Source organism: Artibeus jamaicensis, unplaced genomic scaffold (assembly GCF_021234435.1).
Source record: "Artibeus jamaicensis isolate MK-2021 breed Jamaican fruit bat unplaced genomic scaffold, CSHL_Jam_final contig_793, whole genome shotgun sequence".
NCBI lineage: Eukaryota > Metazoa > Chordata > Mammalia > Chiroptera > Phyllostomidae > Artibeus > Artibeus jamaicensis.
Window position 1 is genome coordinate 1,202,415 of NW_026521975.1, and position 14,198 is coordinate 1,216,612.

Sequence of the window (14,198 nt, forward strand, 5' to 3'; positions counted from 1 at the left end):
CCTCTTCCTAAAAATAAATAAAATCTTTTCTTAAAAAAAAAGAATAGGAACTACAGTCAATAACATTGTAATAACTATGAATTGTGCCAGATGGGTACTACACTTTTTGGAGTGATCACTTCATAAGTTATGTAAATGTCTAATTACTGGCTTGTACACCTGAAGCTAACATAATATTGTACTTCAACTATAATCAAAAAAAATAGTTTTAAAAAAGCTACAGTGTGATTTCTTCTACCCTAAACAGGTTTTGTAGAGATGTGAAATTATTTTGAACAGGGCTCTGTAAATAAAATCAAGGACATAATGCTGGTCCGTACCCTATTTCTATCTTTGGCATTCCTATCAATCTCATAATTTTAATAACACATTTTCTAATATCTCATTCTTGGGATATTTATGGAGTAGATTACCTACAAGTCCTGAACTATCCTAAGTGGTGGCATACAGTAGAGAACCAGGCAGAATAAGCCCTTGCCTTCCTGGAGCTTGGAGTCAAACAAAATGAATGACCATAAGAATGAATGGATGGATGAGTATATGCAAAGAGGTAGGCAGGTTAGGGTTCATGAAATAAGTGGGTACAAATTAGCGTATTTCATTGCTAAGGTTGTTTAGTTTTCACATTTTTAACATCTCTGAAGTCAGAGTATATTTTAATATTAATAGTATCTTAAAATTGCTGACAAGGTGGAAGTAGCCACAGCACAACTGTCATTTCCCTGCCTATGCATGAACTTGGTCACAGCTATTCATTCTGTTGTCACTTCTACAAGGGTGTAGGCATTGTTGCCACTGTACATGCTCTATTATTGCCATTTAAATGGCTTTCAAAATCATTGCACTGAAAATCATTCAACATTGAAAGATGCTACTATGTATGCACCAAGGCACAGACACAAAGCAATGGGGCATAACTGTTACAGTATGGAAGAAAAGGTTTGTCTTCATTTGGCATTTCCATATTATCTTGCAAAGCAAAATCCAAATGCTTTACCAGACTAAAGGAAGACACAGAAGACGTTATAGTTTGTTATTGAGATATATGCAAACTGATAATCTGTCAAGCTCTAAGCAAGCTACTCAAGGTACCAGGAGGAAAAAGTAGCAAAACCCACAGAGAGATGAGGAAACTTGAAAGTACTGAGACCAGTGAGACCAGCTCATGCAAAGGCATGGAATACTACTATTAAAACACCATCTCATAACACAATTGGCAGTATTTTCTTTTTCTTTTTGAATAAAATTAAAATAATGCTATGTCTCACAACCAATAGCATTTGATACTTGATAACACATGAAAATAAAGATGGTTTGCTATGTAGTATAGAAGTTTTATAAATAGAAGAGAATAGGGAGTGCAAATTTGTTGACAGTGGACAGTTTTAAGTAAACAGGGCATTTGCATGAACCCAACCTTAGGCAAACTGTGATGTCAATAATTGGTAGAGTTTTGTGAATCACTAGTCATTTTAAATAAGTCTGCTTCACTCTATCTCATTCATGTTTGCAGTACATTTTCCATCCTGGTGCAAGAGTGTGACAATGAGCATACCTCATGCTCTACCTTCCCAGCTTTAATTAGTGCTGCTCCAGTTACAGGCAGTCTAGAGATGTTGGATGGGAGCTATTGGGACTGTGTTCTAAACTCAAACCCAAACGCTGCTATAGGACACTGAGTGAAATAATTAGACAGGAGAGTCCACTTGAAATCCCAAAGCACACATATGGGACTTTGAGATTCTTAGCACTAAAGTAACTTGAATAAAATTCCAACCGCAGGGATATGTTTCTAAGCAGCATATGGTCACAGGTCAAAAATGCACTTACTCCTTTGGGGCTTAGTATTGCCAATCATTCTGGAACCAAAGAGAGTTGAATACTATACCGAGGGCGAGACACACACACACGCACACACACACACACACACACACACACATATCCCTAGAGAAGGGATATAATAATACAATGGCTGTAGGTTATGGTAGCAGACACAACTGTTTTGGCATAGCTTCAAAACTTACTGTATCACAACTGCGACACCAGTTTCTAATACTGTTCAGCCAAGTGTCAACTAAATGTAAAAGTAATCGAATCAGAAATAGGTGTGTGGCAATACATCACAAAACAACATGTAAAACAGTTTGTATATGGTGAGCACATATCTTCAACAATGTTGACAACAAACTCCAGCATATACATGCCATGTCGCACTATAGACAAGACCACTTTCTACTCCCAGGGCCCTAAGTTAGTTTCCTTTCTAGTCAACAGAGGACAATCCAGGGAGTTCCTAGACTGGTACTACCTTCTCCAGTGACTTCATTTCAGTCTTTCCTTTTATGTAGGCTGGACTTTTGTCAGGAATTCTTTGACAGTTGTACAGAAGGATGAGTGTGCCAGCATGAGCACTGAAGGGATGTGTTGCTCCCAACTGGTGGGGTGTACGTATGTGTGCAGACCTAAAATAGACTTGATGACAGCAAGGGGAGAGACTGCTCTGTTTGCTTGTGAGGGAAAAACTCAGTTACCTGTCTTTGGAATCAGCTTATCTGAAAGGGCAAGATGTTTATGTCTGTGAATGTCCTGATTTACATGCTGCAGACTCAGGGTGGAGGAGAGTGTGGGAGTCCCTGATGTCACCCCTTCCTGAGGAAAACACCTGCTGGGCATAGTGGTGGGTTCCCAGGTGAACATATTCTAGAAAGAGGCCCAGTCAGGGAGGCCAGTAGACACAGTCTATGCTGTCATATTTAGATTTCTTACTATAACACTGACAAATCTCCCTCCAGAGAGGCTGGGAGATAGCATACAGTAGAGCGTGCGCAAGTAGTTAAACCAATCAAGGTTCAAATCTCATACCTGTCACTTATTTGTCATATAATCTTGGGAAAATAAGTTCTTAAACTCTAAAAAGGAGGAAGTAAAAATACCTCATCAGAGTATTTAATTATAAGAATTAAAGTAATCATATATGTAAAATACCTAGTAATATATCTGGCAAAAAGAATGTGCTCAATACATGACACTGTTATGTCACCACTGGCTAAGGAAGTTTCCTTCTCTTTATGATGTAAATGTTCTTACAGATATGATAGTACCTGGTGTGGGGATAAATCATATGGACCACAAAAACATATTGATGCCCTTGGCCAAGGATGTCTCCAGGGCACAGAAGTTAGTATTAGGAAGTTGTCTTATGCTATGAGTATGTCTTAATAAGAAACAAAATAACTGACTTCACCTGTGATCAGAATGGCATCGGATTGATTAGAACTAGACAGAATTCAACATATATTTGTTGAGACCTGCTCATTTCGAGCCCATGCCATACCTGCTTCACTACCTCTACCCTGAACTACTTTATGGTCCTACAATCTTCTGTAAAACCCTTTCTGGCTCTAATTACTTCTCTGCATTAGATAAAGTTTTGTAAAGCAAATAATCCCTACCTAATAATCTTGTTTTGAAGATTGAAACTTTCTCCTATGTTGAAGTGGTTGCACGGTGCCCTGTATCTGTCACCCTTAGAGCGGGGCCACAATTTCCCCTGCCTTTTGAGTTCTTCACAACAGCCAGTACTCAGGGACAGTACTGTTGCAAGCATGTGGCATAAGAAAATATTCAAGATGTGGCAGAGTAATCACTAGCACCTGGGACACATTGGCGATTGGGGCTTTAATTAGAAGGTAAGGTAAACAGACAAGTTTTTAAAGCTTTGAGAGCACAGACTTAATAGAGCCCATTATAGGGAGAGAGAACATGGGGACATTGACTACCTGCTTCATTGCTTTCGAGCAATAGCCACAGTGGTCCCCAGGGGAGTTCTCACAGACGAATTTCCTCAGGGGACTTCTCACAGACGAATTTCCTCAAGGAAGGGCCTGTGTCAGAAATTTGCTCGGGTAAGAAGGTGGCAAGAGCCCCAGCAGGCAGGGGGAGCTGCCTCTCTTAAAGGCGCGGACCTCGGGGACACCAGTCTGACTCCTGGAGTCTCAGCATCAAACTTTTCTCCTGGAACAAAACCTCTTTCAAGCCACATGGGGGCAGGAGGAGTATGGAGGATGGGTCACCGCCAGCTGCTGGTGGGAGACAGCCCACCACCGCCGCGGATCCCTCCTTCTTCAACCCGGACGGCTGCTCGGATGCAATGCCCCGCCCAGCCTCCCCACCCCGTTGCTGGCCCAGGTTCGGCCCCAGAGCCCAGCGCGGCTCGGAGCCAAGTCCGGGACGCTGCCGTGTTTTGGCCAAGGGGCGAAATGGGTCGGTACCTTAGGAAGAAGCCAGGGCCCCGGCGCTCGAGGAGACTCTCAGCATCATCAGGAGCCGTCGTCGTCACCACAGGTGGCTGCTTGGCCGCTCTGAGAGCAGGGGCCAACAGGATCCAGGTGCTGCCGCCACCGCCTCCGCCCGGGCCGCTTGCGCCCAGCACGCAGCGCTTAGCTGGTCGAGCACAGGCTCGGCTGCCCGGTGACCGGCGCTGTCAAGTGGAGCCCCGCCCCCTGTGCGCGGGGACTGGCTGTCAGCATCGCTGGCCCCGCCCTCTCACCTCTCCCTCCGCTCGGCTCTCCGGCGAGGCGAGCGCCGCTGAAGAAAGTCCCTAGCGGGCGAGGTTTCCAGTGGGAGCTCCACTGAACCTCTGACCTGGGCTCTTCAGGTTACGTCCCTTGGACCAGAAGGAAAGAGAAAGAGACAGAAAGAGAAGAAACAGAGAACACAGCTTCGCTAGGGCAGGACGGCTACCGCAGTTCTGCCTTGGGATCCCAGTTACACAGACGCATATATTAAGAGATCCCGGGGAAGGGGTGGAGGATGGGGTGTTGAAATTATAGCCACAGACTGTTTTTGTTTTGTTCTTGCTGGTTGCGGTTCATTTTTGTTTGTTCGTGGCTTTTTGGTTTTTGTAGGTCTACTTTTCAAAAATTTTGTCACAGTTCACGTTCAATATTATATTAGTCTCAGGTGTACAGCATAGTGGGTAGACAATCATATAATTTACCAAGTGATTTCTCCATCTGCACTCCCATAAGTCTAGCACCATACATTATTGAGTATATTCCCTATGCTGTACTTTACATCCTCGTGAATAGTCACAGCATAGTGACTATTTTGTAACTGCCAATTTGTACAATACTTCTTAATCCCTTCCCCCTTTTCACCCAGTCCCCCAAATTCCCTCCCTTCTGGCAACCATTAGTCTGTTTGTTCTTTGTATCTATGAGCCTCTTTCTGTTTTGTTTGTTCGTTTATTTTGTCCTTTAGATTGGTGTTCTAATGAAGGTGCCCTCACGCAGGTGAAGAAAGTAAATTTAGTTCAACATGTGTTCAGGGTCACAGAGAAGGAGGTTGATTCCATGCTTATATATGGAATCAAAGCTGCCTTAGATTTTATTTCAGTCATGAGAGCCATCATTCTAATACTTGGTGGTCTGTATATTATAACAAGAGTAACAATCCAGAGAGACAGGAAGTAGGTTGGTGGTTGCTAAGAAGTGGGAGGAAATGAGGAGTGACTTCTAATGGGTAGGGGTTTCTTTTTGGGGTAATGAGAATGTTCTGCGACTTGATGATAGTGTTGAATGCACATCTCTTAATATACAGAAAGCCACTGAATTGTGCACTTTAACTAAGTGAACTTTATGTTATGTAACTTGTACCTCAAAGAGCTTATAGAAATATATATAGAGTGATACCACTTTGGGAAAACCCACATAAGTGCATAATTGCAGTTGTCACAGTTCCATTCTTTGAAGGCAGAAAATTATGTGCATACACCCATTCAATCATTCACGCATACAATAAACCATGTCCATCTTTACCAGGAACTCTGAAGGGATACAAAGATTAATAATATATCATCTGCTCCCGTTGGTGTGGCTTGATTGGTTGTGTGTCATCCACGAACAGAAGGGTTGTCAGCCTGGATTTCTGGTTGGGGCACATGACTAGGTTTGGTCCCCTGAGGCCCATACAGGAGGCAACTAATTAATGTTTCTCTTTCACATTGATGTTTCTTACCCTCTCTTTCAACCTCCCTTCCCCTCTCTCTAAAATAAAAAAATAAAATTAAAAAATTTTAAATACATAATCTGTCCTGGCTGGTGTGGCTCAGTGGATTGAGTGCCTGCCTGTGAACCAAAGGGTCGCCAGTTTGATTCCCAGTCAGGGCACATGCCTGGGTTGCAGGCCAGGTCCCCAGTACGGGGTGTGCAAGAGGCAACCAAACATCAATGTTTCTCTCCCCTCCTTTTTCCCTCCTTTTCCCTTGCTCTAAAAATAAATAAATAAGATATTTAAAAATAAAAAAAATAAAAATACATAATCTGTTGATAGCCTAATAAGGGGCAGACCTTATAATAATCCCTAGTATAGTGTGTGATTTTGCTAAATGCTCTCAATCTAAACCTGTAACGGTACAGAGCATGGGTCCCCTGATAACAGGGGACCACTCCCACAATCCTGCCTTCAGGCAGGATTAGGGGGCACAGGAGGGGCAGGAGGGATGCCCACAGAGCAGAAAATACAGCATTTAAGACACATTGCATAACGAGGGCAAGGTAACACCCCGTGCCTTCCTGAAAGGAAGAGCTCAGAAGCGGCAGAATTGTGTACATAACTGTGAGTATGTACAGTGACTCCTGATACAACCATGGGGGCGATGCCCTTCCCAGATGACCATGTGTCAGTAGTAACTCTTTCCCTGACTACAAATGGAAGCCAAAAAACAGTCAAAGACACTGGGGAGCTGACAAAAATGGTAGACACTAACTCACCATAGGAAGGGCCGGATATTAGATCATGCGGGAAGGTCTGAGCTGAGCATTTAAAAGGGAGTAGGAGGTCTGAAAGTCAGTGAGTCAGCCATGAGGTCTGCAGAGAGGTCTGCAGAGAAGGCTGCCATGAAGTCGGGAGGTCTGCCCGGAAGTCTGTCTGGGACATCTGACGAAAGAAGATGGACGGCAGAGCTAGCAGTGCTGCTGAGGGAACCTGTCTGGCCACCCAGACTCTGAGTGTTGCGTGAAGCTGGTGAAGCTGACGGGGGAAATGCTGAGCTGCAGACTTTTCCTTTTCTGAAAGACGATACCTCTGAGTGGCCTGTTCTGAAACAGGCCTGGTTTGACAGAGGAGTGCTGTACTATTTGCTCCTGGGCGTTTTTAAAGGGAGCAGGACTTAAAGCAGAAATCTGCCATTATTCTAAATCTGTATAACCTTTAAATAAACAACTCCCTTCCTTTTTCACTAAACTCTTACCTTGGGAGTCAGGCTTCTTGGCAGCAGGCAAGTGAATTGCACAGCTGTTCCAGAACACCATTGGCTGGTTCTATAACAAACCCAGTTTCATCATCTTTAAAGGAAAAATAGTGCCATTGATTGACCTTCATTTCTGGTACACAAAGTACTTTCCAGAATTCTCTCCTCAGAAGGTAGACAAGTGAGGGGATATGCTCAAGGCCTTATGGTTTCTAAGTGGTAGAGCTGGGACAGACTTCCATTTTCTGACTCTGGGCCCCATGTTCTTGAAATTATCAGCCTTTGGCTCTGTGAAGCTACCCTGCACATGCAAAGAACTCAGGAGTTAAATGAAACCAGTTTTTACAGTTGGAGTTAATCTTTTTGGTTGGGAAGTAGAAATATTTTAGGCCCTAAGGCAAAACAAAGCCCAAAAAACCTACTAATCCAAAAAGCTACTAATCTCCTTAGCTCCTCAGCTGTATCTGTGTAGAAGAACCCTGGAATCTGGGCTTTATAGGAAAGTGGCTCTGTCATTTGAAGACTGGAAGCTACCTATTTGTATTGTCAGTACACAGTGGTCAGTATACCTACAGCACTGTCTTTTCCCTTTCTTTTCTTCCGCATGAGACTTTGAACACCTTTTGGAAGCAGATCCTGTGCTTTGCTGATTTCCTTACTTCCCCTCCCCCAACTTGCACCTTCCTCCAACCTACCCAGCCCCTTCTCCAATCTCTTCCAGTTTTCAGAATCGAGGACCCAGTATGCCCTCAACAAAATTTTGTTAGGGGTTTAATGTTCTTTTATTTTCAAAAAGGGAATCATTTTTTCGATACTAAAAGTTTATAGTGCTGACATATATTAGTAAAGCTTGAATATTAATTGGCCCACGTAGCATGTACGCCCTAGAAGCTTTGGGACTCAGTTACAAGAATATTGGAGAATTACAGTTTGCACTTTAATAAGTTATGAATTGAACTCTAAATCTAATGCCTGTAATTTAAAAGTAAGTCTCAATCTAGGAAAGCACAATAGTAATGTTTTAACAGTAGAAAAACTAAGCACTTAAGAGCAGAATCATTTGCATATTTATTATAGCATTATTTTACCTCTGAAGAGATCATTTGCTAATGGTTTTAAAGGTCTTTAAAATCTCTAAATCGTCCTTGTTTATTTTCTTTTCCTAATTTCTCCTTTTAGGCTCATTTTAATCAAATTAATACCTCAGCATTACAATTCCCTTTTTTATAAATTTCTGTAAAAAAATATAGGAAATCTGCAGTGGATTGAGTGCCTGCTTGTGGACCAAAGAAGTGCTAATCTCCCTGGAGTCTAAAGACTGGAGAAAACTAAGGAGGAAGCTATAATCATTCCTCTTACAGGAGCAGATGTTGTCCCTTCTGAAGGAGCTATTATGTGTTGTAAGAAATGAAATAATGAAAATAAACAAGTTCCCTGGCTGCTGTGGCTCAGTGGATTGAGCAGCAGCCTGTGAACCAAAAGGTCACCAGTTGGATTCCCTGTCAGGGCACATGTCTGGGTTGTGGGCCAGGTCTCCAGTTGGGTGTATGTGAGAGGTAACCAACTAATATTTCTCTCCGACATCAATGTTTTCCTCCCTTGCTTTCTCCATCCCTTCTCCTCTCTCTGAAAATAAATAAATGAAATTTTTTTTTAAAAAAGAAACAAGCTACATTGTAAATGTTATCACATATTATCAGTGCCAGCCAGATAGACCTCTAGATGTTTTTTACTAATTAAAGTAAACAAACATGACAATTTTCTAAATACACTCAGAAAAAATAATTTGAGAGAAAATATTGACCTAGTTGGGCTACAGGTGATGGTGTGTGGGAAACAATCCCTGGAAAATAGAAAGTGGGTTGTTCAGTGGGCTCAAATGGCTATCGGCTGTCAATTCTGCTTCACAACCAGGCCTCCTCTTTTCCAGGCCACAGGGCAGAGTTACTGGGACATGCCTACTGTCCCTTTGGATATTTATGGGATCTGCTACTATTGGTGAAAAGCCAACTGAAGATAGGACAAGAGGAGGAGCCAAAATGCTTCCCGGCTGAGCAGTCTGTCAGATCCTGGTGTTTTAAATCAGACAACCAGAAGTTTCTTGCTGTTCCAGGGAAATACACTCACCTTAGGGTGGATGGAATTTCAGAAAGGATACTAGCAGATAGTGTCTACAAAAGTAAGTAACCTGGTCAAAATACCCAGTTTTGTAAGGAATGTAAGTGTGAAGACTATGAAGGTTTCTTAAAATAAAAAATAATGCTACAATTACTTATGCTAAAAAATTAATAGTGGGGACTATTTCTCAGCTGAGATATGAACACTTGATTCTGTCTGGATGATGACAGAGGTGGGTTTTGAGGCATGAGAGATGAACAGTAATCTGAGAATGAGAGAGGAAGAAAGAGTATTACCAGTTGAGTAAACAGCACCTGGAAATTCCCGGGGCGTGAAAATGTGTCGATCTCAGAAAAAAAGCAAGCTATCTAGTTACGGATGAAATGCGGAGGGGATACATGGTTCTTTTCATCTTAACTGCTTATATATTCTCTGCCTTTGTATGTTTGCACATTACCCACTTTCACCTCCAGGAAAATAGATACATATTTAAGAGAGAAAAGAGACAAGCTCAAAGTAAGTTAGCTGTTACAATAAATAATAAGAAACTTAAATTTTTCATATTATGTGAAAAGAAAGTCAAACATGATATATAATTATTCAGAATAAACCATTAGAAAAGCTTCTTCAATAGAATAAAGAATAGTTATCCCAAAGGAAGCTACTGTTTTGATGTTTAATTGGAAAGACATCCAAAAATTTAAACTACGAAGATTATAGCCCTTGCTTTTTGGGGAAGACTTCATGGTGATTATTCAGAGAAATTGATATTTGCAATTCTAGTTACCTCCAAATGATAATAAAACAAAACCAAACCCAATAAAAGTGTGTACATAAAGAAGATTAACATTGAAATACTTTCCATCTTTTTAATAAATGACTTGACTTGAAGCATTTGCTTGATGTAGCTAAACTCTCAAAAATAAATTTTAATCATTCTTTGTTATTTCATAACTCTCTTTTTGCTTACTTACTAGACTAGTTAAAATGATCCCATTTCTTTTTTTTAAAGATTTTATTTATTTATCTTTAGAGGGGAAGGGAAGGAGAGAGGGAGAGAAATATCAATGTATGGTTACCTTTCGTGCGTCCCCTGCTTGGAACTGGCCTGCAGGGAACCGGCCTGCAACCCAGGCATGTGCCCTGACTGGGAATCAAAGTGTGATCCTCTGGTTCACAGGCCTGTACTCAGTCCACTGAGTTACACCAGCCAGGGCTAAAATGGTTCCATTTCTTTACCTTATTTTTTTTTTTGGTCTCTTAGCATGTAAGAATTATACTTTTTGGCACTGGGACAGCCTGAGAAGGAAATTACAAGATGTTAATCTTTTGAGAGTGGTAAACGAATACAGGAAAAGATAAAATTTAAGTAAAAAATTTAAAACAGAAAGATGAAATTTCTGTAAAATCACCAACAAGTGTGAGTGAGAGCCTAGACCAAGTTATTAAAAGTCTAGATATGATCACCTAATAAAAAGCAATGACCACTGGAGTCCAGTATAAATTATTGAAAAATAAGTCATGGCAAATTAACATTCTGAGTTCCCCTGAGTTATATCGGTAGGTCTGAAATAGAGAACAAAAAGAAAACAGAAAAAAAGATAAAAAAACAAAGACTCAGTTCTTTGAAAAGTTGAATAAAATGGACAAATTCTTAGCTACTTAACTATGGTAAAAAGAGAAAGGACCCAGATCTAAAAAATTATAAATGAAAAAGCATATGTTGCAACTGATACCACAAAATTCAAAGGACCACAAGAAGCTACTATGAACAACTAAATACAACAAAAATAGACAACCTAGAAGAAACCAGAAAAATTGTTAGAAATATGCAAGTACCAAGACTGCAACAGGAAGAAAAAAATCTGAATAGTAAAGAGATTAAATCAGTAATCAAGATTTTTCCAATGAAGGAAAGCCTAGGACCAGATGGTTTCACTGATTAAAAAGAAAAAACTGTTATATCTAATCAAAGTAAAGTTGTAGGATACAAAACAAACATACAAAAGTCAGTAACATTTCTATATGCTAACAAAAATAAATAAATTGATCCCATTTACAATAGTATCAAAACCAGTAAAATAATTGGGAATAAATTTAAATAACCAGGTGAAAGATGTCTATTCTGAAAACTACAAGATATTGAAAGAAATTTAAAACACACACAAATAAATGGAAAGGCATCCTATGTTCATGGACTGGAAGAATTAATATTGTTAAGATGTCAGTACTACCAAAAGCCAGCTATAGAGTCCATGTAATCTCTACCAAGATTCCAATGGCATTTATAATAAAGTAGAAAAAATCATATACAACAACAAAATATGTTTATTCAGATTATCTGATTCGTCCTGATTTAATTTTGGAAAATTGTATGTTTCTAGGAATTTATCCAGTTCATCCAGATTGTCTAATTTGTTGGCATGTACTTGTTCATAATATTTTCTTACAATCCTTTGTATTTCTTTGGTGTCAGTTGTTATGTCTCCTCTTTCATTTCTGATTTTATTTATTTGGGTCCTCTTTTTTCTTGAAGGGTCCATTAAATGTTTATCAATCTTATTTAAATTTTCAAAGAACCAGCTCTTGATTTCATTGATCTTTTGTATTTTTTAAGACTCTATTTTGTTTATTTCTGCTCCAATTTTTATTATTTCCTTCCTTCTACTCACTCTTTTCTTTATCAAGTTCCAAAATTGAGGTATTTCTTATTTCTTGATATAGGCTCATAATGCTATGAATTTCCCTCTTTAGACTGCTTTCACTGTGTCCCATAGATTTTGGCTTGTTTTATTCTCATTTTCATTTGTTTCAACTTTTGATTCTTCCTTGATCTCATTGTTAACCCATTCGTTGTTTAGTAACATGTTTTTTATCCTCTGTGTCTTTGTATGTTTTTCATTTTTTTTCTTGTGATTGATTTCTGATTTCATTATGGTCAGAAAAGAGGCTTCATATGATTTCAATCTTAAATTTATTGGAAACTGTTTTGTGTCCTAACATGTGGTCTATCCCAGGTGATGTTCCATGTGCACTTGAAAAGAATGTATATTCTGCTGCTTCCGAGTGAAATGCTCTGCTCTATTGTGTCATTTAAGGCTGCCCTTTTTGTGTTGATTTGCTGTCTGGAAGATTTATCTGTTGATGGAAATATCCCCTACTATAACTGTATTACTAATGATCTCTTTCTTTATGTCCTTCAATATTTGCTTTATACATTCAGGTGCTCCTATGTTGGGTGCATAAGTTTACAAAGGTAATATCCTTTTGTTGGACTTCTCCCTTTATCATTATGTAGTGTCCTTCTTTTCTTCTTTTCCTCTTACTATAGACTTTGTTTTAAAGTCTATTTTGTCAGATATTAGTATTACTACCCCAGCTTTTTAAAAAAACTTCCATTTGTATGAAATATTTTTTCCATCCCTTTACTTTTAGTTGTGAGTACCTTTCATTCTGATGTGCATCTCTGCAGACAACATATATATATGATTCGGTTTAATTCTTTTTTAAAATGTTAAGTATTCTTTATTTGATATTATACATAAACCACACTAAAATGCCTCTCATTAAGTAAAAGGCAACAGTTTAGATACAGATAATTTTAATTAAATTGGCATAGTTAAGACCAGTACAATAAAATAAACACCCCCAGCTTATCTTTAACCCTTGCTTTTTGACAGGCTAATGAAAACAATTTGAAACACAAGTGAGTCTTGCTATCCAAAGTGATAGTGAAGGGATTTCCCCAGTATTTAAACATAATAATATAACCAATTTGTTATATAAATATAAAACAAATATAAATATGTATATTTATATAAATATTTATAAAATATAACCATTGTATATAAATATAAATATAAAACCAATTGACTACAAGTTTTGAGATGGCATTCACCATCTTTGTTAAAAGTTGAACATTAAAAATTAAATCCAATCATATTTTTAGGGCAGGAAAATAGTGATAACACTGGCTTACCTGAAATTACCATGAAATGACAAAAAACTGATCATATTCTTTTAACCACAGCCAATCTTATATAAATTCAGACTGCCCAAAGGAGATTTTCTATCAGCCATTCATGATCTTAATTCTGGTGTGTAAGATCAATTTAAATATGGTACACATAAAAAAAATCATGAGACACTTGTAATAAATAAGACAGTAGCCAAATATTACTCATTAGTAGCTTTTTTTTTGAGATAAGTTATCAAGTCTTCTCCTTTCTATCCTCTTCTTAGTGCCAGCAAAGATCATTTTTGTTCCAGGCATGTACTTCTTGAGATTCTCCAAATATTCCATCAGTGTAGAGACTCTGCAAGTAATGGCATCATTCATGTTGGCCTTCATATAGGAAAATCCAGGGGACTGGTCTCTCTTTTGCCCTAATAGACCATGCAGATTTGGCCTAGATTTGTGCTTGCCTTGCTTTTCTACAGCACGGCACAGGCCACACTTCTGAAAAAAATCTTCTTGCCCTTCTCAAAATCACCCATTTTCAAATTGTTCTTTAGTTGCCACAACATAGAGGATCCCTCTCACAAGCCAGATGTTCTGCTCTCTCTGGGTCTTGTTTTCTTATTCATTCAGTCACCCTATGTCTTTTGATTGGAACACTTAAATATATTTAAAGAGATTATTGATAGGTACATATTTATTGCCATTTTATTCTTTTAACTATGTTCCTCTGGTTTTGTTTGTTTTTTCTTCTTAAAGCAGGCCCTTCAACATTTCTTATAATACTGGTTTGGTGGTGATGGACTCCTTTAGTTTCTTCTTGTCTGGGAAGCCCCTTGTTTCTCTTTCAATATTAAATGATTGCTTTGC

At 39.1% G+C, this 14,198-nt stretch overlaps 1 protein-coding gene and 1 pseudogene across 1 annotated transcript in view; both read right to left on the minus strand.

The window, feature by feature from the left end:
• FRY (FRY microtubule binding protein) overlaps positions 1-4,442 on the minus strand; it is a 540,321-nt gene extending 535,879 nt beyond the window's left edge. Inside the window, exon 1 of the mRNA XM_053672880.1 lies at positions 4,272-4,442. The gene's annotated coding sequence lies outside the window, so the exon portion shown is untranslated. The remainder of the gene's footprint in view (positions 1-4,271) is intronic.
• A 9,104-nt stretch (positions 4,443-13,546) lies between these two features.
• Positions 13,547-13,867, minus strand: LOC128628520 (cytochrome c-like; annotated as a pseudogene).
• Positions 13,868-14,198: the final 331 nt, after the last annotated feature.